The sequence below is a fragment of the Bemisia tabaci genome, chromosome 8 (assembly GCF_918797505.1).
Source record: "Bemisia tabaci chromosome 8, PGI_BMITA_v3".
Taxonomy (NCBI): domain Eukaryota; kingdom Metazoa; phylum Arthropoda; class Insecta; order Hemiptera; family Aleyrodidae; genus Bemisia; species Bemisia tabaci.
This window is the reverse complement of record NC_092800.1, coordinates 3,745,328-3,767,569: the sequence shown is the minus strand read 5'-3', so window position 1 is coordinate 3,767,569 and position 22,242 is coordinate 3,745,328. Positions and strand designations below refer to the sequence as shown.

Here is a 22,242-nt window from a genome sequence, read left to right as displayed (position 1 = left end):
TGAGAACATTGACAAGAAAGAGGACTCTTGATTCCATGAGATTTAAGCTTGAATCAAAAGGAAATCCGCTCAAATAAGAGGCATGGTTCTTGATTCAAGCAAAAATCCGATTGAATCAAGAGTATTTTTTCTTGTCGATGTTTTCAAGAGTCTGGACTCTAGATCCAATGTGTTTTTTTTTTCCAGTGCCTCGTTATCTGAAACTTGAAAACCATGACGTCATCAAATGACTGGCTCCCTTCATACCAGATACTATCCTGCAATACTCTTCTGTATGCCATTATAATGGTGAATTCCTCTCCCCTGCATGCAACCGTGATTTTTTCCCGCTTTATTTACGGGCTGCTTTCAGTGCGCTTCCGGGTTTTAAATGAAAAACCCACGGCAGCCTCTCCCCGCTTCGATTCATCGACGTCGGAATCCACGGTCGAAACCCCGGAGAGGTGGGGGGGGGGGGGGGGCAGCCCTGTCGGTGCAGATATTTATTCAATTCCAACGGAGAGAAGGGTCGGAGGCCAGCGAACCGACTCCCGAGCGCGCCCCGGCGAAAAACGCGTAACTCCCCGCGGAATCACTACGGGACATGTGCGGTTTTACCTCGACGTGGTGGTTCTCGCTTCCGTATTGATTTATAAACCCCGCGCCCCCTCCCCCCATCGATCCGCGCCCCGCGTCCGTCCCTGGACAACTCGTCGCCCCTCTGACGTAAGGGCGTATCGCGATATCCACATGAACCCTGTTTTACATATGAATTCATGCTTTCGGGGGTTCATACGGAAGTAGAGAAACGCCCTTATGAAATAGAAGAGCGACGAACTGTGCAAACCCCGCACCACTTGTTACCCTTTTTATTTGTGGCTTTTAAACACGTTATAATACTCTCGGAGCGGCCCCCATCGCGACGTATCACCCCCCGCCCCCTCCCCCTCACAGCGTTTCGTACGGGGCGTTTTCGAGGGATGTTTTGATTGTTTTACGTGCGCTTAATTGGCTCGGTCCAGCCCGAGGTGGCAGGGACCTCCGTCCGCGGTAGCCTTGTCTACATGGAGTGATTATCGCTGGGTTCCTGTTTGGTTTTCGTTTCGCGAGCGGAATTGGCACACTCTGAATTGTTGAAATCCTAGGATTACTTTTTATAAAGATCAAAAAAGAAGAAAAAAAAAACTTGTTATGTATATTGAAGTACCGCATCAGCGTGCCGATTATTGACATAGATAGACAAAGTTGTAGACAAAGGCGACAAAAAGGATATGGAGGGATCCTATTGATGGAAGCGGGTGGTTGGAATGGAAAAGGGAGGGGAGGTAGGTATATAGTCTATCTAACGGCAACCCACGAGTGATCCTATGGGAAGTCCAGCATTTTCTCCCTTTGTCTATAGGAACCACCACTTTAAACCGTAAGGATAGCTCCATACTTCCTATGTCTTCTTTGTCTATCGCTTTGTGTATCCATTTCAAAAAAATCAGCCCGCAGATGTGGTAATTCTACGCGCTTTTGCAAGTCAAAATAAAAGGTGGATTTTAACGCAGCAAACATCTGAATTCACTCTCTGTTTGCGGTTAGCGATGAGTGTTGAAACATGATAGTTTTCCTCTACTTAAGCATACGCTTCTAAAAAATCCCGCTTCGGTTGAGGTTAATATTCCATGAACACCGAAATTATTCAACAGTAATCGAGAGTCGAATAACGCAAACTCCGGACGAGGAAACAACAATGCATACTGCCGTGCTAAGGAAAAACGCCGTATGAGCCTTCAGGCGTTGCCAAATTGTCTGTGATAAAACACGAATTCCCTGGTGAATTTGTGAATATTTTTCTTCCAATTTTCCAGAGAATTTTGTTCGTATTTCGATCTAAAGTTCCCGAAAATCTCAAGGAAAAATATTCATAATTTTCCACAAAAATAAACATTTTATCGAAGGAACTTTGGCAACTCTCGAATGTTCATACGGCGTTCTTCCTCAACACGGCAGCATGCATACACGACACACGAATCGCTGCTGCGCCAACTTCCATTCAAGTTCAGTAATCATCGGCAGCTCATCAGAACCTGCCTCCGCTCGCTCGAACAATAACACGAACTGGATAACCGCCCTTTCGCGCAAGAACCGCGCAACTCCAATCTTATCCTTACGCATATCCGCATTTCTTGCCCAGCGCGGCGGGTAATGGCGCGCACTCCGACCGCGGATGGTTATCGGTAACTCGATTACGTCAGAGCCGAGCAGTGGCGAGGCCTAACGATCGATTATCGATATATTCACATTTGAAGCTATGGTAAAGAATCGATTATTAAGGTATACCTCGTTTATCGATTATTCTCTATAGGTTTAAATGGCAGATCGATCGATTTATTGCAAAGCACGATATGCTAATGCCAGTCGCTCGGATTATCCTGCTCCCGGTTCGACCCAGCGTCGACGATCATTATCTCGACGACGATGACGATAATGAGAAATACTATTACTTTTGAATATCATTACCGGGCGCCCCTCCCATTGTTCGCGATGACAATTACGAATATGTTTTCGTAATTCACCCTAAGCGACTCACTCAGCGGTGAGTTCCGCTCTCTTAAGCTTGAACCGCTCAACTCGAGTGGAAATGGATCGTATTCGATACTGCAAACAGGCGCTCTATCGATGCGATTGTATCGATTTCGATTGGAAAAACATGTAAATATGGATTGCATTTTGCGATAAGGAAGCAGGAGCATTGCAATGTTGCTCAGATTGTCCAACTTCACCCATTGCAATATAACGATTTATACCCTGAAAAAGTATGTTTATATGGTAATTTTTGCCCTAAATTTACAGTTTTTAGCGAGCTAAATAGAATTTTTTTAGAGATGCATGATCAGGTATTCCTTCCAAGACAAAAGGAGCTGCACAATCTTTGCAATATTGTAATGCTACTTGTTCCTTTTTGCAAAATGCAACCCACATATCCTCAAAACGTCGTTCATCCCACGATAGAACGTAACGACTTTTCAGTTTTGCCAAATTTCCGCTCGCAAATTGAAATTTTAACTGTAGAACCCTAGGTTCATTTCACTGATTTTTCATCTAATTTCATGTAAAAATCAGGAAAATTTTGGGCAAAATTGCACATGTACATTTTTGTAAAAACCCGATTTTTTAAAGTCAATTTCTTAACCTTGGAATGGAGTTACGTTCATTCGTCCCAAAAACGACAGAAAGTCAATCGAGTCATCCATGGGAACGGGTTTTTGTGATTCTGAGAGGGGCAATGAAAAGTCAAATTGTCAGGAATTTCCTCTTTTCCAGCTTTTCAAACTTGAATCCTTAAATTTTTGTTGAAGTCAATGCGCCATTTTTTGAACTGAGCGAAACATCGAACTGCTATCGCATACGATTGATTCAACGTAAAGTTACGTTGTTTTTGTTCTGCGCGGCGGAACTCTGGTTCCGATGCAGTGACGTGTCTGATTTTATGATCGATCGATTGATCTGCTATTTAAACCTATGGGAAAGAATCGATCATCAAAGCCTGAATAATCGATTCTTCACCATAGTTTCAAATGGGATGATATCGATAGTCGATGATTCATCCTGCGTCACTACCCGGCGATATCATCGGAATATTTTTATGCTTTCAGGCGCCCCTTTTTTACGGACGACCCCTTTTTACGCCATTTTTTGCCTCCTCGAAAGGGAAGGTGCGCTCTGGCGTGCCAAGAAAAAAAGCAGTTTGAGTATTCGAGTGTTGTCTAACTTCCCCAGGTCGGATATTTATTTTTGAGAGATCTCATCATTATTTTTCAACGAAATTTTCAGGATTCATTGAACAAACTAATATTCAATTTTATCACGTTAAGCAGAAAGGAACGGAGGCACATCAGCTATTGCCATATTGCAGAAAGACGGTTGTGCGGATTTCTGTGCAAATTTCAGCTCATTTTCTGCATAGTCGGAAGCGAATCCCTTGAAATTTTCAAAGGAGTCCGCACATAGGTTCTATCGTAAAAAAACTTAAATTTCCCGGTTAAATTTGGCAATAGTTGATGTTCCTTTGTTCCTTTTTGCTAAACGCGGTCCAAATGTTGAAAAATGTTCAAGAAAATAATAGTAGGATTTTCTGGGAAACTTCATATTTCTTAAAAAGAAGTATGGCAACGTTTGAATACTCTTGTGGCGTTCTTTCCTCAGCTTGGCAGCCCTGCAAACGAGCGCATTCAGTAAGGTGTGCGAGATATTTGCATTATTGCTGGTTCAAGGTTTTTTCTCCCCTTCTCTGCTTTGCCTTTTTTTGAACAGAGTACGCACTGAGGGTTTTTGCACCGTTTTTCTGGCTTTCTTCTCGTGTAATTCGTTGCCTGCTTTGACATGAGCGATTTGTTTAATGGTCCTTTTTCAACTCGAGAGCAGGAGTGTTTTTTGCTGCAATCCCAATCGCTGAGCATTCAGCGCGCTCGATCGATACGGCGCAGCGAGATTCCGAAGTGTCTCCCGCAATGAATGCGTCACTTAGAGCAGTAATAATTAAAAAATTGAACCGTTTTTTTCCAAGTCACGCAAACGCCAAAATTGCGAATGCGAGAAAAACAAGAAAAATCGTTATATTCGCTTTGTTGATAATCTTCAAATTCCAACAAAAATGTAAGCTCTTTTAGAAGGCTATTTTGAAATTAGACATGATTGATTATACCAGAGAAAACAAATAAAAAACAACCTGCAGCCACCAAAAGAGAGATTGGTGCTTAGCACGTGATTTGGAAAATAATCGGTTTAATTCTCAATTATACATGTGACGCTACCAGCCCAATTCCTGTCCCCGAAGTACTAATGAAGTCATCTTAGGACTGCATCTAAATCCAGTTGTGGTTGTGCCTTGCCTTTGGCTCCCTTTTAACAATTCAAACGTCCGATGTAGGTGCGACATTTCTTATCGGAATGGAGATTTTGCGAGTTTCTGAAACTTCTTTAATTTCATGTACAAAATGAAATTACAACGAGAACTGAGCACAATGATATCCATTATTTCTAAATTGAACAATTATCGGAGGAGATGTTACAAAATAACATTATATGCCAAAATTCATTTGTTCAAATGCAAAATGCCGACCGGTGACGTCACAAATTGGTAGATGTTCGGACTCTTAAATCTGTTGTTCTACAATATATTTCTGATGTTAGAAAAAAATTATGAAAATACCACGAACTCAGCTCGTTAAACACTCTCAGATGAAGCAATGCATTTTTTTCGTGCAAAGTCTCCATTTGAGTTGCATTGACGGTTTTCTCATGTTATTTCAATGTACGTCAGTGTGCAAATATTTTCTCTTCTAATCCGCAAAATTTTATGTATGTTTCAGGTAAGAGTACCGTGTCTTACTCTTTTAATAATGAATGACAACCTCTAACCTCTATGGTAAGATTTAGCTCGCTGCACATATCTATTTTAAGTTTTTAGCTGAACTATAAACCAGCCGATTAGCAGCTCGGAACTAATTGCAAAACATTTTTGCTGATAACGCATTGGTGGTGTAGATCTTGTGAAAGATCAACTTTGGTGTTGCTTTTCTGAGCGAAAGAAACAGCAACAATGTTGAGATCCTGAAATTGGTGAACTGCAGGTCTTATTTGAAAAGTTAATCACTGTCAAATATACTCCTGTTGCAAGATTCGTGTGGTTTTGTCTTATGCGCTTCAAAAGTTTTTTTTGTGTGGTTTTACTGGCCAAGATGATAAAAATCAATGTGTCGTCTTGGTAGTACGTGTTATCATTCAGTTTATTTGAATTTTTAGTTGCATGGGTACCTAATTTTATCAGTGAAGCACAAAATGATTATTCATCCGAAGTATCTTATTTATGCTGCATGAATAGTTTCGACAAAATATTCTTGTTTCAGTAAAAAAAAAAGGTGATAAATCCTATAATCCGTTAGTTGTAAACAGTGGGAAATCGGTAGTTTTCCAGTCTGAAGGATGTATTTCAACGTTGCCATAATGGTAACTTTAGAATGAACTGAGCTAACAGCGAATTTCACTTATTTTTTTTCTATTCACTTGCAAAAGAGAGCCAAGTATAGGATGGAAACTGCCGAGTCTTATCATTTTTAGAAAAAACTTCTTTGAGTAAGAGAAGGGTATATCGATAAGGGCCTTTTTCGGACCCACCCTGAATTTCCTCAACTTAACGATTTTTTGCCCATTGAAAGTCTGCATGTATTTTACAAAGTGCATTATCGTTTGATAAATTTTGGTCTCTTTTTGGCTCTAATACTGGCCCAAACATTGGTCTCTTGGCCGATTTCGGCGGAAAAAATGCGGGTTTTGTGGGACTGCGGTCAAATGCCCAAAAATCCGCATTTTATTACAAACTCGGCCTTTCCATCCATGTTTTAGCTATTATTAGTTTTTAGAACCTTTAAGAGGCCCACAATGACCAGATCATGATCCATTTCTTAAAATATAGACCTTCAATGAGCAAAATATTGTGTAGTTGAGGAAATTCAGCTGGGGTGGGCTCAAACGATCAGAGTTTGATGTGTTATTTCGAAAGTAACTTGGGTTAGCGCCTTGATACCACTATTTTAACGCCAGGGAGCCCGTGTTGCATACTCCCTCAAATGAAGGCTAATTCTGCCGATGACACAGCTAGGCGATACACCTGTTTCGCTCGGCAATCAACACGGCCAAACACATAACTCAAAACCCTGTCATATTTGGACCCTGGTTGTACGCGTGTAAGTTTCTCTTGCAATCGAAATTTCTCATGTCAAGTTAATTAATTGATTGATTCATAACTTGTTAATCACAAAATTCTAATAAAGTAAGCCCGATTATACTACACTATTGTAACGACGCGGAGCCCGTGTTGCATACTCCCTCAAATGAAGGCGAATCGTGCCGATTACACAGGTCTGTGATGCGACCTCCATCAACGACCCTCATCGACACCCCTCCTTTTGCAACTTTGGATTGGAGTTTCGTTACATCTGGGAAACTCCGAATGGACCACGAGACAAGGTAAGAATTTTAGCATTCTAATACATGTTTCTTAACCAAAATTTCACCTAGAATACATTTCGCGCAACGAAAATTACTGAAACCAACTCCTAACAAAGATATTAACGTTTTTTATTTCACGTTGGTTACGAGGAATTTGAATCGCCCGCTCACAAGAAACTCAAAGCTCTACGTGAGTCAAATCGCGCACTACAATGGTTTCAGCAAGCTTCTCAATAGAACAATGTTCATTTCCCACCATATATTGTTCAAACTCTAAGCAATTCGCTATAGCTGAGCCAAAGCGTCAAGACTTCGGTCGCCAGATTTTTATATCGCTGAGACGTTCATGATAATGTTTAGCGCGCGATGTGAATCAAGTAGAGCATTGAGTTTTCATGAGCGGGTGGTTTCAATTCACGCACCAAGAATCATTAAATATCTTCGGAAGGAATTAATTTCGGTAATTTTCGTTCTGCGCATCGTGTTTTACGTAAAATTTCGGTTCAGAAACGTGTATAAGAATGCTGAAATTCGTACCTTGTCTAGTGGTCCATTATGGATCCACTCACATTTGAGCCCGGCAAACGAATGATTATGATGATGGTAGCTCAGCGTAAACAATTCAATTTCGCGATCCACCACATGAATTTTCATATCAGGACCGAGACGTGCCGTACGTCGACGTCCAACGAACGTACGAACGTTGAAATTAGACGTGCGGACGTGGGAGCGCGGCGGGCGGGAAATCGCTGCAGCGGAAATGGAGAGCGCCGTCGGGCGGAAACAGTGCCCTCCGCTCGGAAACCGACGTCGGCGGTTATCAGCCCCGCCGCTCCGTGCCCCCCCCCCTCAAACCCCCCTCCGTCCTGACCCCGCCGCACAGTGGATCCAGTCAATCAGAGAGGTCGGACATGAAATTCTTGACCGTAACTACAAAATTTAATGTTTTTTTTTTTTTTTTTTTTTGTTACGATAAGTCATTTATTATCAAAAGAAATATGTTATAACAGGAGTGAAATTAACTATAGTATTCAAGAGCTAATTGTAAATGTAAATAGCCTAGGTGTATATGTATATAGTATCACATTATGTAAGAATGTACATAATAATATAAAATATAATAAGAGATGGAATTAACAAAGAAAATATTACTAGCAGTGTAAATACGATTAGTTAAAATAGTAAGTAAAAAAACAAATTAAGAGAAAACACTCAGCAAGGAAATGACTAAGGAAAAATGCTAAGGAAATGCTAGGAAAATTCAATGTTTATTCCGCCACATTTTTAACTCCAAGGGGTGCCGTTAGAAGAAAAGTGTATGAGGAAACCAATGGAACCACTTTTAGAACAGGGTGTCTAGCATCAGGAATTCCCGATTTTCCCGGTTCTATCAGGATTTTAGGTCAATCAGGATTAAATCCTGATTTCATGAGGATTTGAGAAAAGTCGGCCGTCAGATCAGATTTTTTTATCGAGCTGTTAATAACCCTACAACTTCTGAGCTAGGTTTTTACCCTATGCTATTTTTAGTTTCTATTTTTACTATTTTTACTATTTTTAGTTTTCTTACCGTATAATAAGCCTATTTCTCAACCAGACAGCTTGAAATTTGTTTGCCTTATCTTTGAGTATGTATGATTGAAGATCAATCACCGAAAATGAAGATTTTTGAGGTTCCAAGACAAGTATACTTGTCCGTAGGGGCTCCAAGCGGTTTTGCGAGGACGAGTATACTCGTCCGTAGGAGGCAAAGGGGTAATTCTAGAGCTCTGCTCCAGCATGCGCTTGTGCAGAAATTTTAATTTTTCTCCGCAAAAATCAGGATTTGGAAAAATATTGAAATCAAATTTAGCAGTCCAAAATCAGGAAAAATTAGGATTTCCCAAAATGAAAGAAAACTAGACACTCACACTGAAAAAAAGTTCTGTCGTCACAAACCAGAATTTCTGGCTGTATTTCGCAACCAGATTTTACGGTTGACTAAACCAGACGTCTGGTTTACTCTACCAAATTCTGGTTGAGTCAACTGTAATTCTGGTTAAATCAACCGGAAAATCTGGTTGCGAAATACAACCAGAAATTCTGGTTTGTGACAACAGAACTTTTTTTCAGGTCAGTAGAACCTCAAAGGTTTGTATGAACGTTTTTAGTGTTTTTAGCGTTTAAAGTTTCCGAATTGTGTCCGAGCTCTCGTATCGACTCGATCCAGCGTGCGGCGCTCCGCATGCGATGGACGCCCTTCTCCCGGCGTGGAAATTATCTCCGGGCTCTGAATTATTCATCTGCGACCCGACCCTAAACGAAGCGTCCGGCCCTGAGCCCTGGGGTCACCGGCGAGATGGAGCTTGGCGGGCTCACCGGGTTTCGGACGCCGGCCGCGGCTCTCCCAATTAAAACCGTTTCCAAGTGACACACTTGCGCCGACGCCGACGCCACCCGACCCGACCCGACGCGCTCGACAGATCTCGTCCGGCTAGCTCGCTTTTTCGGCCGTCGCACCGTGGATCGACAAAGATGGAAAGTGAAATTTCACAAGGCTCGAATAATTTCACAAAAGTTGAAATGTATTAATTTTTTTTAGAATTATTGATTGAACCTTTGAAGGTCTGAAACATAGAGTACATAGAGTCGTAATGTAAATGGGAGAGCTGGCGCCATGTTCTGCTCGACGAATTCCGAGCCCGGTGTGCGCCGAGTTCGGGTCGCTTTTACGATACATTTTCGATCCAAAATGGCGGTGTGGAATACGTGGTAATTCCTATCTCATTTGTTGTTGTTGTTGTTGTTGTTGTTGTTGTTGTCATCGGATGGCCGGGTACCCGTGTATCGCAAACAATCGATTATGTATCGAAAAAGTGACCCGGCGTCACACAGGAGTTTCAGGATTCGGGACATGGAAAATGCTTAAAAGTGGCGCCAGCTCTCCCACTTACATTACGACTCTATGTACTCTATGGTCCGAAAGCGTTTCAGATGGTCTTTCTGTTGATGCTGTGGTGTTATGCTACTCTATACGGAAGGTGCCAGACACAAAGAGGGGGCAAAAAGGGGAGTTTACAGAGAAAACCCCCAACCTAACCTCTAAACTAAACGAAAACATTTGCAACGCACGAATGTTTCAGGCTTGGGGTAAAAAATTTCACAATTTATAATCACTGTTTCTAGGCGTTTCTTAGCCTCCTGAATGTATCCCCAGAAGTTTCAACATATTTCATGAAATTTCGTGAAATTTTCCATCTCCGAGGATCCAGTCAATCGGAGAAGTCTGACTAAATCTGGGAGCTTCGAAAGCTTTCATTCTCCAGAGTGTCTACAAATCCGGAATTCCCGGGAAATCCGGAAATAGTACCGATTTTATAAAGGCGGCCCGGATGTGCTGAAAAAGTGCGAAAAATTCCGCAAAACGGTCGCCGAACTTGTGTTTTTAAGTGTTTTGAATCGATCTCGAAAATCGAGTTCCTCCATCCGATTTAAAAATCAAATGGATGTGTTCGACAAAATCGCCATCCCCATCACAAAAGCGGGAGTCGACCCATCGTTTCGCGTTGATCGCGAAGAGAGACGTCGACATTCCGCGCGTCGTAACGTCGAGCGGACCCTGGGGGGTGGGGGGGGGGGATGAGAGGATTAACCGGTAGCGGGGGAGGCGAGGGGGAGGGGGAGGGCTACGTAAACGATTGATGGAATCAGGCGCTCGCATTCCCGGTGCTCTCAATTATTAATTACTCTTGGCATGAGTCGGGCCCCGAATCATTAGCAGGCCGTTAATAGCCCCCGCTGTTTTCGGTTTCGACTTCCTCCTTTGTCTAATTTCTCGCGCCCTCCCCGTTGCTGAAACGCTACCGTGATAAAGGAAAACGCCGTATGTACATTCTAATATTGCCAAATTTCCTCCAATAAAAATGTTTTTTTCGGAAAAATTTATGCATGTTACCCCTTGAAATTTTCGTATGTTTTCGATTGAATTGCGAGTCGAATACTCTGAAAAATCGGAGGGAAAATATTGGTAAATTGTCCTGAAACTTTGTGATTTGTGAAAGGGAATTTGGCAACGTCTGAAGGCTCATACGGCGTTTTTCCTCAGCACGGCAGAACAGCTTCGTGGGGGGGGGGGGGGGGGGCGTCGCGACGGAAAAGTAAGCCGTTCCTGCGCTAAAGTGGCTTTTAATCCCCCCGCGATGATGGAGTTTTCCGTTCTGCTCCCACGGATTATTTTAAAATAGGAAAACTCGTAAAAGCGCGTTTTGGTTGTCGTAGTAGATTTCCCATAATTTTCATTGTCTCATGAGCGGATCCAGGGGGAATTTATGGCGAAGAGCCCACGATTTTCCACTATTTTTGGAAAAATAACTCATGGAATCTACGAACTCTTTTTGTCTCTTCCTCTTCAATTGCTTCTCATATTTTTAAATGTTGAAATTCCAAAAATTATGTATTTTACGACATGCTGAATATTTCAAGATCAGTGACTCGAGGAGCTAAAAACTGTTTAAAATACTATTGTGTGTGCAAATTTTTACTGAGAATTGTTTTCTTGCAGAAGCAATGAATTATTTTGTCTGAAATTAGGAAAAGAATCAGAATTTCAACCTAAGTTAGAATATTTGACCATTTGCCTAGGCATTTGACAAAATGCCTGATTTCACTATTTGCCTGCGACGGATATATCGCAAAGCTCGCCTCGCCGCTGAATGGCTGCACTCCATGATTGAATCGTTCGCTCGCCATCAAGCCCAAGCTACGATGTAGAATGTAGAATCGGACTCCTATAATCACAACTCAGAAGAGTGGTTGACGCTTCCAATTAGTAAAATGTCTACAGCAGCTCTGTCGTAACTTTACGCTTGTCAGTGAGGTAATATACAGGTTGTCGGTCGTTTAAAAAGGGAGAAGAAGGAGAAGAAGGAGAAGAAGAAGATCCGTCGCGTTGGTCATCTCGAGTACTGCCGCGCTAAGTTAAAACGTCGTATGAGCATTCGAATCTTTCCAAATGTCCTCTCGGAAAGTATTAAATTTTGAAAAAAGTCATGAATATTTTTCTTTGACATTTTCATATCTTTTACATCAAATTACAAACAATATCCTCCGGAAAAATGGAGGAAAAATATTTTCTAATTTTCCTGACAATTCTTGATTTGTCGAAGGAATTTTGGCAACGCCTGTTGGTTAATACGGCGTTCTTGCTTAGCACGGCTAAGTACGTAAAGCAAGTGTGAAAACCAAGTCGAGCCGATTACTCAAAAAACCGGACATACCGGTTTCTCCGGGTCGAACTGGTCGACGTCCGTTCGGAAGCTACCGACGAAATCAGTGGCGATCGATCACTTTGCGATTAATCGTTTGATCTCCCGTTTAAACCTATGGAAAAGGATCGATTATTTGAATGGTCGCAAGCGTAATCGTAATGGTCGATTCTTTACCATAGATTCAAATGGAAAAACATCGATTGACGATAAATCATGTCTCGCCATTGGACGAAATACACGCTTTAATCAAGGAACCGCGTATCCGTGTTTGCGACGTTGCATTTTTTAGCTTTCATTGCATATTTACTTGGATTATCGTGGTTCACTTGGTGCGTGTGGCTTTGGGAAGTCTTTGCAAGTCATTGCTTTTTTTCGAGTATATTTGAGGACCTATAAAATGGGACGAGTCGATGAAGCACTTGAAAATTCGTAAATGTTTAAATTCCGAGACTCGGAATGCTCTCATCTGAATTCAGCAAATTATTTGTTTTATTTTCATCATTTTAGAAGGAGTTGTATACAATTTGATGCCCGGCTTTTCCCTGCTTATCCTTGGAGGAATTGGACCACATTTTGCAATTCGGAACTAAAATTTCTGGCTCCTTGATGAAAACGCTCAATTGCTCAGAGAAACCAATTGTACATACATTGTTTTTAAACTGAGGCAGGAATTTTAGTTCCTAATCGCAAAATATAGTCCAATTTTGAATGCAATTTTGGTGTCCATGTCCTGCAAACTTTCGCAGTGCCCAACTGAATTTTTGCGATGATCATCTCCAGCTGCCTTGAAACACGTCCTAGGAAATTGATAAAGTATTTTTCCCCCCAGCGGACCTAATTACGGAATTTTTTCATTCCTTGGTCTTTGGTGTACGAATGCGTTAAGCACAACAGCGTGATGTGATACTTTGAAATTCAGAAAAAATGTCCTAAAATTTAGAAATTATCAATTGATCTGATCGATCAACTTTCGAATCGCTCTCGGAAGAGCTGAAGATCCACCTTCAACTCGTCGTTTTCCCGCGGAAAAACGTAACCACATTCACATTTTGCCGAATTTCCCCTCACAAATTACTTTTTTACGAGGAGAATCTTTGGCATTTCTAACCGCAAACACTAATTTTTCTTCTCATCTCATGTGAAAATCAGAAAAAATTGACCGAAAATTGCAGAGGCGCATTTTTGTTAGAAATATAATTGTTGAAGTCAAATGTTGCAAGAGGTTTGAGGGAGCATCATAAACGGAGCCGCATCGGCGCGCGAGGCGGAGGCCCGGCGCGGACTTTCATGCCGCTTCGATCAGTGCGCCGGGGGAGCGCATATGCCGTTGAGGCGGCTTCACCTGGTGAAGCCGACTCCCGGCTCCTTTTCTGATGCTGCATCAGTTTTGATGCTGAGTCCAGCATCAAAATTAGCGGCCTCAATTAGCAGACGCGTCGGACGCCAGCGCCCCGGCGTGGGCCACCGCGCCAATGGGAAACGTAAACAAAGGGGTGTTCCGCGAATTCATCGCCGAGTCCGAGGGTCGCGGTCTTCTGGGACAGCCCCGTCGGTAATTAAGCTGGGTGGCGGGTCCGAAAATTAAGGCCGTATCGGGCCGCAAGCCGACGGTCCGGCCTCAGAGGCTGAGGCCCATGAGCCAGCATCAAACCTCAGCATCAGCGCTTGAGGCTGGCTCGGTCGGCTCTCCAGCATCGGGCTTCAATGCCCGAAGCCGGCGGCCGGCAGGTTGAGCGCATCAGGCTCGGAGCCGTATGCCCGAACGGCCGCTACCTGGGCATACGGCATTGATGCTGAAGCTACGAGTTGATGCTGTACAGCATAACCTCATGAGGCGCCTCAAATGCCTGTTGCAACCTTGGAATTGAGTTACGTTCCGACGACGAATCAAACTATTTCGGAGTTTCCGAAGCGGCGTCGCAACGCACATGCGTGCTTTCAGAAGTAGAGTCCCTTTATACCCAGAGTTAAGACAACTCGATTATCAGCTGACTGGCAGCCGGCCTTGGCTGGCCATGGAGGCCGAAACGAGTGCACCCAAACGAACGATATTGAGGGATAAGGATCAGGAATCCTGCGATGTCTGTCACACAAAAACAACAACATCAACAAATTGATCAATTAAAACGAAAATTAGATTGGTTTGTGAATAATTTCTTAATCTATTTTCATTTTGGACCGATGGAAATAACAATTTACTCTTGATAAACCACAATTAGGTAATATTTTCATTATTCTTGTTCACATTCGAGGTACCGCCATCTTGGTGCACTCGTTTCGGCCTCCATGAGCAAGAACCAATCAGGATTGGATTTTTTTAGGCCACTTTCAGCCCAACCAAAAGTGAGTTGTCTTAACTCTGGGTATAAAGGGACTCTATTCAGAAGCAAAGCGTCCAGGCCCCATCTCGGTCCAACGAGATTCCTCGGCGTGAATTGCTACCGGTCGGTGGACGGGAATGGCATCGAGGAATCTTGTATTCCGCGAGCGCGCATTGATTGAACGCTTCGGTTCGGCTCGCGAGTCGGAGCCCTCGCTCGAGCCCGTTCGAGTTCTGTAATTTACTCAATCGTCGTGGAATCCGATCACCTGACGTTATAGATTCCTCCGGTGACAGCATCGCTCTATCTTCCTCGCTCGAAGGGGGGGGGGGGGGGGGGGGGGTGGCGCATCCGCGAGGCTAGACTTGCTTCGAGTTGGTGAAGTACGCTGTCGTGCCGAGGAAAAACGCCGTATGTTCATTCGAGAGTTGCCAAATTTCCTGAAAAATTTGTTATTTTTGAGGAGAGTTAAAATATTCTCCATTGAAATTTTCAAATGATACAGATTTCATTACGAAGGGAATTCTCTGAAAAATTGAGCGGAAAATATGCACAAGTTTTCCTGAATATTCGTATTTGATCAAAGGAAATTTGGCACTGACGGAGGTTTATATGGCGTTTCTCCTCAGCACGGCACACAGTGGATCGAGTCCATAGGAAAGGCCGGACAAAACTTGAAAACTTTAAAAGCTTATAAGTTGCATAACTTCGTTTATGCAAAATTTTGAGGTTCTGAAAATGGTTTCATTGGCTTCCTCGTGAAATTTGCTTTGAGCAGCACCCCTTGAAGTTGAAAATATGACAAAATAAATATCAATTTTTGCAGTTAAAGTGTAAAATTTCATGTTCAACCTCTCTAATCGACTAGATCCACTGTGCGGCAGTACGATGCAGTGGCTGAACACGTTGTGAGGTATCCGGCTTAAAAGTGTGTGTAATGCTCTGTATCATCCCCGATTTTCTTGACTAGCTATCTCAGAATAGTCACACTGAAGATGTAATCTTTGACACTCAGGTGGCCCAAAAACACAGAATTCCACCAGGCCCAACTCCCACCATTTAGGGACTCGAGTTCCAGCCGGAGAAATTAACCAAAACAAACAAACAAACAATCAACAAAAAAACGGAGACCCAAGCCGCGCGAAGCCCTCCGTCGAAGATCATCAACGCCTGTGGCGAGGCGTGATAATCGATATCATCCCATTGGAAGCCATGGTAAAGAATCGATTACTATGGTGGCCTTTGCGAACGCTCCGATAATCGATCTTTTCTCGTGGGTTCGAATAGCATATCGATCGATACATCGCAAAGCACGCCACGCCGCCGAACAACGGCTCCGTGAAATCCAACGCCGTCTGATAATTTCTCCGGAAACCGGCGAACCTGGAAACATGGCGAGTTTGCTCTTCGCCCCGCGCGGGGGGGGGGGGGGGGGGGCGACCACACAGGACGGCTTCCCGCTCGGCAGGTTCGAGGTTAAAGCCGTTGGAAGAGGGAGCAGGACCCTGAATGGAGCGACGATGATTCACATTTCGGGATCAATGAATCACGAGATGGATGGGTTTTCGCGCCCGAATGGGATTATGATATCCCGATTGTCCCGGGTTCTGCCGACCCGGAGTCCCTGAGCACACGCCCTGTCAGAATCCGAAAGTTTCAACGGGGCTTCTGATTACAGCATCCATTTCGTATGCGATCTCCTCTCTCTCTCGTTTTTTCCTTTCTTTTCGCTTGCGTTTTAAATGCAATAGAGAATTTGCATGTAAATTTTGTATTCCCTCATGTGAAAGTGCTTGAAGAGCCGATTTCACAGTATTTTTTATAATTCTTTTTCTGATATGGGAAATAATAGATTTAAAAGTGAGAAAATGCACCGCCTAGTGCCGTCATCTGGCAGCATTTCCCATTTAAACACGTATTTTTGCAGAATAGATCAATTTGTCATATCCCTCTCCAATTAGTGTTCAATTCATGAACCATGGATATCCTCGTGTTCAGTTCACTTAGTAGTTTCCACTTAAACATGAAATTCATCAAATTTCAGACACGTGCAAATTCTCTATTGCAAGCTTAACTGGCCCCTTATTCTTTCTCTAAGACACTAACCGCATAGCAGCGCAACGTAGCGGCGAATCTTGTCCCTAGATCACATAGAATTACCCTAAGAGAAACATCATTATCATCCCATCACGGCGAATGAAGGATTTTGAATGAAACGGCAACAGCGAAAGTACTTAGGATTCGAACGCGATTACCGAGCTAATGCAATGTAATATGATGGGCATCGTCGATGATCCGAGCGCTGCGGGCCGGTAATAATATCTCGAAATCGTATAATTGCTGACCCGAGGGGCGGAGGGGAGGGAGGGGGGAAATAAATTCAGTTAAGTAACTGAGAAATCAGTGCGTGCACATTCACGCGGGCACCCATCAATTAATTATATTTACTTTAATCTTCCGAGAGGATAAATCACGACAATGCTCCGCCGTTGAGAAGAACCACGGATCTCCGCTAGGATTTCATTGGAGTTAGGTGGTTCTTGACGAGCGTGACGGAACGCTACCCGCCGAGGTGCCGCACAGTGCGGCATGCGTATGGACGATGTGGACAAAAATCGTTACAACGATGAAAAAAGGATTATTGGCCCAAGAAAATGCTGATTCTGAAGTAATTTTTGCCGTAGAATCCGATTCTGAAGCCAAAAATTCTCTATGATTGGAATTTTGGCCTCAAAAACAAGATGGCTGCCGAAAAACCCTCAAAATTATCCTCTCAATAATGCAAAATTTGAATTGTACGGATGCAGGTCTTTGAGGTGTCAATTCCTATGTAATTTTTCCCGTAGAACCCAATTCTGCGAACTAAAATTCTCTAGGACTGAAATTTTGGCTTCAAATACAAGATGGATGCCAAAAAACCTCAAAATGATCCTCTCAATAATGCAAAATTTGAATTGTACGGATGCAGGTCTTTGAGGTGTCAATTCCCATGTAATTTTTCCCGTAGAATCCAATTCTACAACCTAAAATTCTCTGGGACTTAAGTTATGGCTTCAAAAGCAGTATGGTAGTAAAAAAAAAAAAAAAAAAAAAAAAAAAAAAAATCTCCTCATTAAGTAACGAAAAATTGGAATAAAACGGAGAAGGTAAGTATTATGAGCCACAAGATTTCAATTTGTTCATTCTTCATGAGGAAAACTGAAGTTGGGTGAAAAATAACTAAATATTTATTTTGTATTTTTGTAGGGATAATAATTCCATGCCCCAAAGATACCATCTTGATCTTTATCATAGAATGAGCAAAGTCACAGTTGGTTCCTCTACAGATTTCTAAATACACATACCTGCATGATTCATTAAAATGAATCAAAAGCACACTAATCATCACTGACTTGTATGAAGAACACTGCAAACCAAGTGACCTGCACACATGCCATCTCCCAAAACGGTTGTTTTTGGCCAAATGAATGCAGCCTGAAATATATTTCCCTTAATTTGACGCCAAAGTATAGTCAGTGGCAGGAGTAGGTAATTAAATCCATTAATTAGTGATGTAGCATCGTGGAGGCACTTTCTTAACCTCTGCGTATGCGCTTAAGCATTCTGCGCTTTGGGCAATGCTGATTCTACATGAGAAATTATGACATCATAGGATTGGTGCTGCAGCGCAAATGAGTTTTAACTTAATACGGGTCAAATCTTGGCATGACATATTATGACAGAATCCCTCTCAAATCATCAAGGAGAATATATTCGTGACTAGACTGATAATGGTTGGCATCATGATACGAATATGCAGGAAATAATGGTAATTTTAAGAATGCAGAAATTGGAAACTAAAACACCTAACTTCCTAATTAAGGGTCCTGAATGAAACAAAATGCAGGCCCTGATTTGCTCAAATATAAAGGAGGAAATAAATTTTCTATTGAGTAGAAAGAAAATGAAACTCACCACGCAAGTGTCCTGAGGACAAACCAGAAGGAAAAATACTCAAGAGTAAGTATTTAGTCACACACCACATTCAGGAGTATTTCACTCATTCTCATAATGATTGAAAACGAGCAGGAGCACAGCCTTTTATGAGATTCAAAAACTAAGGAACGATTAAGAACTGTATAGGATGGTAAGCACCGAACATGACTTGATTAACGCGCACAGTATTCAATGTGACGATAAGTAGGTATAGATGAATTATCACTGCTAAATTTTTAAACAAAGCTGAAGCACAATATGTGATCATGCCATTTGTTTAAATAATTTTACAGCTACTATTGAATTGAGCAATGGATCTTGCTTTCATGAGAATTAGAGGTTATACTGTTAACGTTCCGCACTATCTGACCTCAGCGTAACAGTCAATACTCACTAATCAAGAAATTCCACTTGCTGAAAGGAGGTAAATTGTAAAGGCAGACTTTACCTGAACAATAGAGAAACCTTACTTCATTCAATTATGGGAGGAAAACGTTTGGGGCCTGAGATATCAGGTCATTCAATTCACTGAGAGTGAGAACATTGAAAATCATACATTCTGCCGGGTAAAGGTAGAAATCCGCACTTTGTCTGGAAGCTTTATACATTTGAATAAGAAGGTGTAAATATTTGTTACCATGGTTAAGAATGAACAACGAAATCCACGAATCTCCAAGTACTTATTTGCACCCAAGACACACATTTCTAGAGCTAGCTATTCTATGTTTCACTTCCGGTTAACTGAACGAAATGGATCACAATTTTCTCGCTAAATCTGAGCGAATTTACTTCGGCACATGCACATGATTTGAGCTAAATTGGCTAAATACGATTGTATCTATTGATAAGCGAGACGAACAAAACACAAGATATGTTTTGTTTTGTTTACCATGAACGCTGTCCAGTGGGATTTGGGAATTCCCGCATGGGAAAACCCATACTATGTTGCCGCCTTCAAAAATTGATGCATTTTAGGTTGAAAACATAACACTTAACTTCAAATAACAAAGAAAGTAGCAGCAACATAGGAAAATCCTTTGGCACAGTCATTCTAGGACATATAAGGAATAAGAAAATGCTAATATCTCAGGATATTTTGCGTATTTCTCGAGAAAAGTCCATTTGAAGTTGGCAACCTCGAATAAGCCCTATGCTACCCATGTAAAATCCACGTATGCACTTATTACTCAAATTTAAAGTTCTTATAAAAAAATTATTAGCAGCAACATAGGAAAATCCTTTGGCACGGTCAAAGTATGATACCTAAGGAATAAGAAAATGTTAACGTCCAGGAGTATTTTGCGTATTTCTCGAGAAAAGTCCATCTAAAGTTGGCAACCTCGAATAAGCCCTATGCTACCCATGTAAAATCCACGCATGCACTTATTACTCAAATTTAAAGTTCTTATAAAAAAATTATTAGCAGCAACATAGGAAAATCCTTTGGCACGGTCAAAGTATGATACCTAAGGAATAAGAAAATGTTAACGTCCAGGAGTATTTTGCGTATTTCTCGAGAAAAGTCCATCTAAAGTTGGCAACCTCGAATCAGCCCTATGTTAGCAATGTAAAATCAACGTCAAATACCCAAACTTTAACTTCTTATAACAAAGATATTAGCAGCAACATAGGAAAACCCTTTGGCACGATCAAAGTAGGATACATAAGGAATAAGAAAATGTTAACATCTAGGAGTATTTTGAGTATTTCTCGAGAAAAGTCATTTTAAGTTTTTTGTCTTTTCCCCATATGTTTTCAATGGGGAAGTTCATTCCCGAGATTTTTCCTTCAACTTTTCCCGCTTATCCATGGTGATCTACGAATGAAAATCACAAATAAACTATCATTCCTTGTCAGAAAAACGTTCCTCACCATGAATATCAAGAAAAATTGTGCGTTTTCAAAAAAAAAATTTTGATGACTTTTTCGATTTTTGTCCACGGAGTGCCGCACTGTGTGCCGTGTCGGCCGTGCTAGCCTTGATTTACACTCGTATTTTTCACCGTGCAGTAGTTCACTGCGATCCCCTTCGCCAACTAATGTTCGCTTGTTCTACGAGGGGGTGTGCCCCCGAGTCGCTCCGTCGACCTACCCTCCATCGGTTTTTCCGCTGCTTAAATGGACTACATTTTGCAATTTGGAACTGTAAATTCTAGCCCGGTTTAAAAACAACGTATGTGCCATTAGTTTCCGTATACACATAAGTGTTTTTCCAGGAGAGCCAAAATTTATAGTTCCAAATTGCAAAATGCAGTCCAAATGAGATAAGTTTAGTATGAACGAGAAAAAAATACCGAGAAATGTGGCCTGAACTGTAATGTAACAAGGTGGTAAAATAGTGCTGGGTCCACACTATTTTGTGGGGCAAACAAGTTCGAAAATTCCAATCAGAGTCGACAAATTTTGAGTTCTAATAAGTAAAAGTACAAGACGGAAGGGTTTGTGTCTTTTTAGACGCTGTCTAAAAAGCTGTTTGGAAAGATTGTGTCATTTCTGCGAAAGAACGCTCTTTTGTGCGAACATTCTTGGCCATCTTGGTTTGAATTGGATTCTAAAGGTTGGCGGTGAAATTTTGTGTGTTTGAAGGCTGGCTGCCCTTTTGGGTCCTACTTCTAAGCCCTCCATGAAGCGATCTGTCCACACTCTCGCCACACCCGAACCGTGGCCGGAAACCGGTTCCTCCAGAAAAGCCAAGGAATTCCGAATCGGCGCAAACTCGCATCTCTCGGGGGTTTTTTTGCCGTAACCCCCCGCCTCCCGTTCATCCTGCACGATTGATATTCTATCGATCCGTTTCGATGAGATCAATCGATCGAAGAATACAACGTGAATCGATCGAAAAATTATTAATTCACCGATGTCGATTCGATCGCCGCAAACCGATCGAAAAGTTATTAATACACCGATGTCGATTCGATCGCCGCAAATCGATCGAAAAGTTATTAATACACCGATGTCGATTCGATCGACACAAATCGATCGAAAAGTTGGAACGTGAATCGACCGACAAACCCGTCATCAATTGATACATCCGATAACCGATCGACAAACCTGTGAATCGTTCGACAAGTCGTCACCTTCCAGGCAAAGTATCACAAGCGCCATGCGACGTTTAAAAATTTCCGCCGCCATTTTATTTCTTTACTGAGAAATTGTTGGTTGAATCTGTTTGGAAATTTCACTAAATTTTATCGGCAGCACAAAGAAAATCCAGTGAAATTTTCGGACAGCTTCGTTGAACAATTTCTCTGTATAAAAATAAAATGGCGGCGGAAATTTTTAAACGTCGCATGGCGCTTGTGATACTTTGCCTGGAAGGTGACGAAGTCTTTGAGTCAATCGACAAACCCGTGAATTGGTCGAATTTTGTCAATCGAATCGGTGTCGATCGGTTCACGTTTTAACTTTTCGATCGAATCGACACCACCTTTTGAATAATTAGCTGTCGATCGAATCACGTTTTCCTTGCTCGATCAATTCATGTCTATCGAATTAACGCCCTCTGTTTCGATCGACTCCGTGGAAAATATCGATCGATTCGACGCGAGGCCCTTTGTTCGAGGCCAGGGCGCTCGGCCGAAGTCATTCATTCAAAGTTTTGAAGGAAAGACCCGTCGTAAGCCGCGACGGAGCGGAATTAATTTTACATTAACGTCAGCCCTCGTCGTCCTATGGAAGACAACAGTAAGTGAAACCGGACGTGAACCCCCCTTAAAACTCTC

The 22,242-nt window shown here is 42.1% G+C and overlaps 1 protein-coding gene and 1 long non-coding RNA gene across 4 annotated transcripts in view; both read left to right on the top strand.

Moving 5' to 3' along the window:
- The window catches only part of LOC140225307 (uncharacterized), a 197,936-nt gene that overhangs the window by 32,817 nt on the left and 142,877 nt on the right, over positions 1–22,242 (top strand). The gene's annotated exons all lie outside the window — the stretch shown is intronic.
- sbb (scribbler) overlaps positions 1–22,242 on the top strand; it is a 411,047-nt gene that overhangs the window by 300,015 nt on the left and 88,790 nt on the right. Inside the window, exon 2 of one of the 3 annotated variants that reach the window (XM_072303748.1) lies at positions 5,340–5,395. The exons of the other annotated variants lie outside the window; for them this stretch is intronic. The gene's annotated coding sequence lies outside the window, so the exon portion shown is untranslated. The remainder of the gene's footprint in view (positions 1–5,339; positions 5,396–22,242) is intronic. 3 annotated transcript variants of the gene reach the window in all.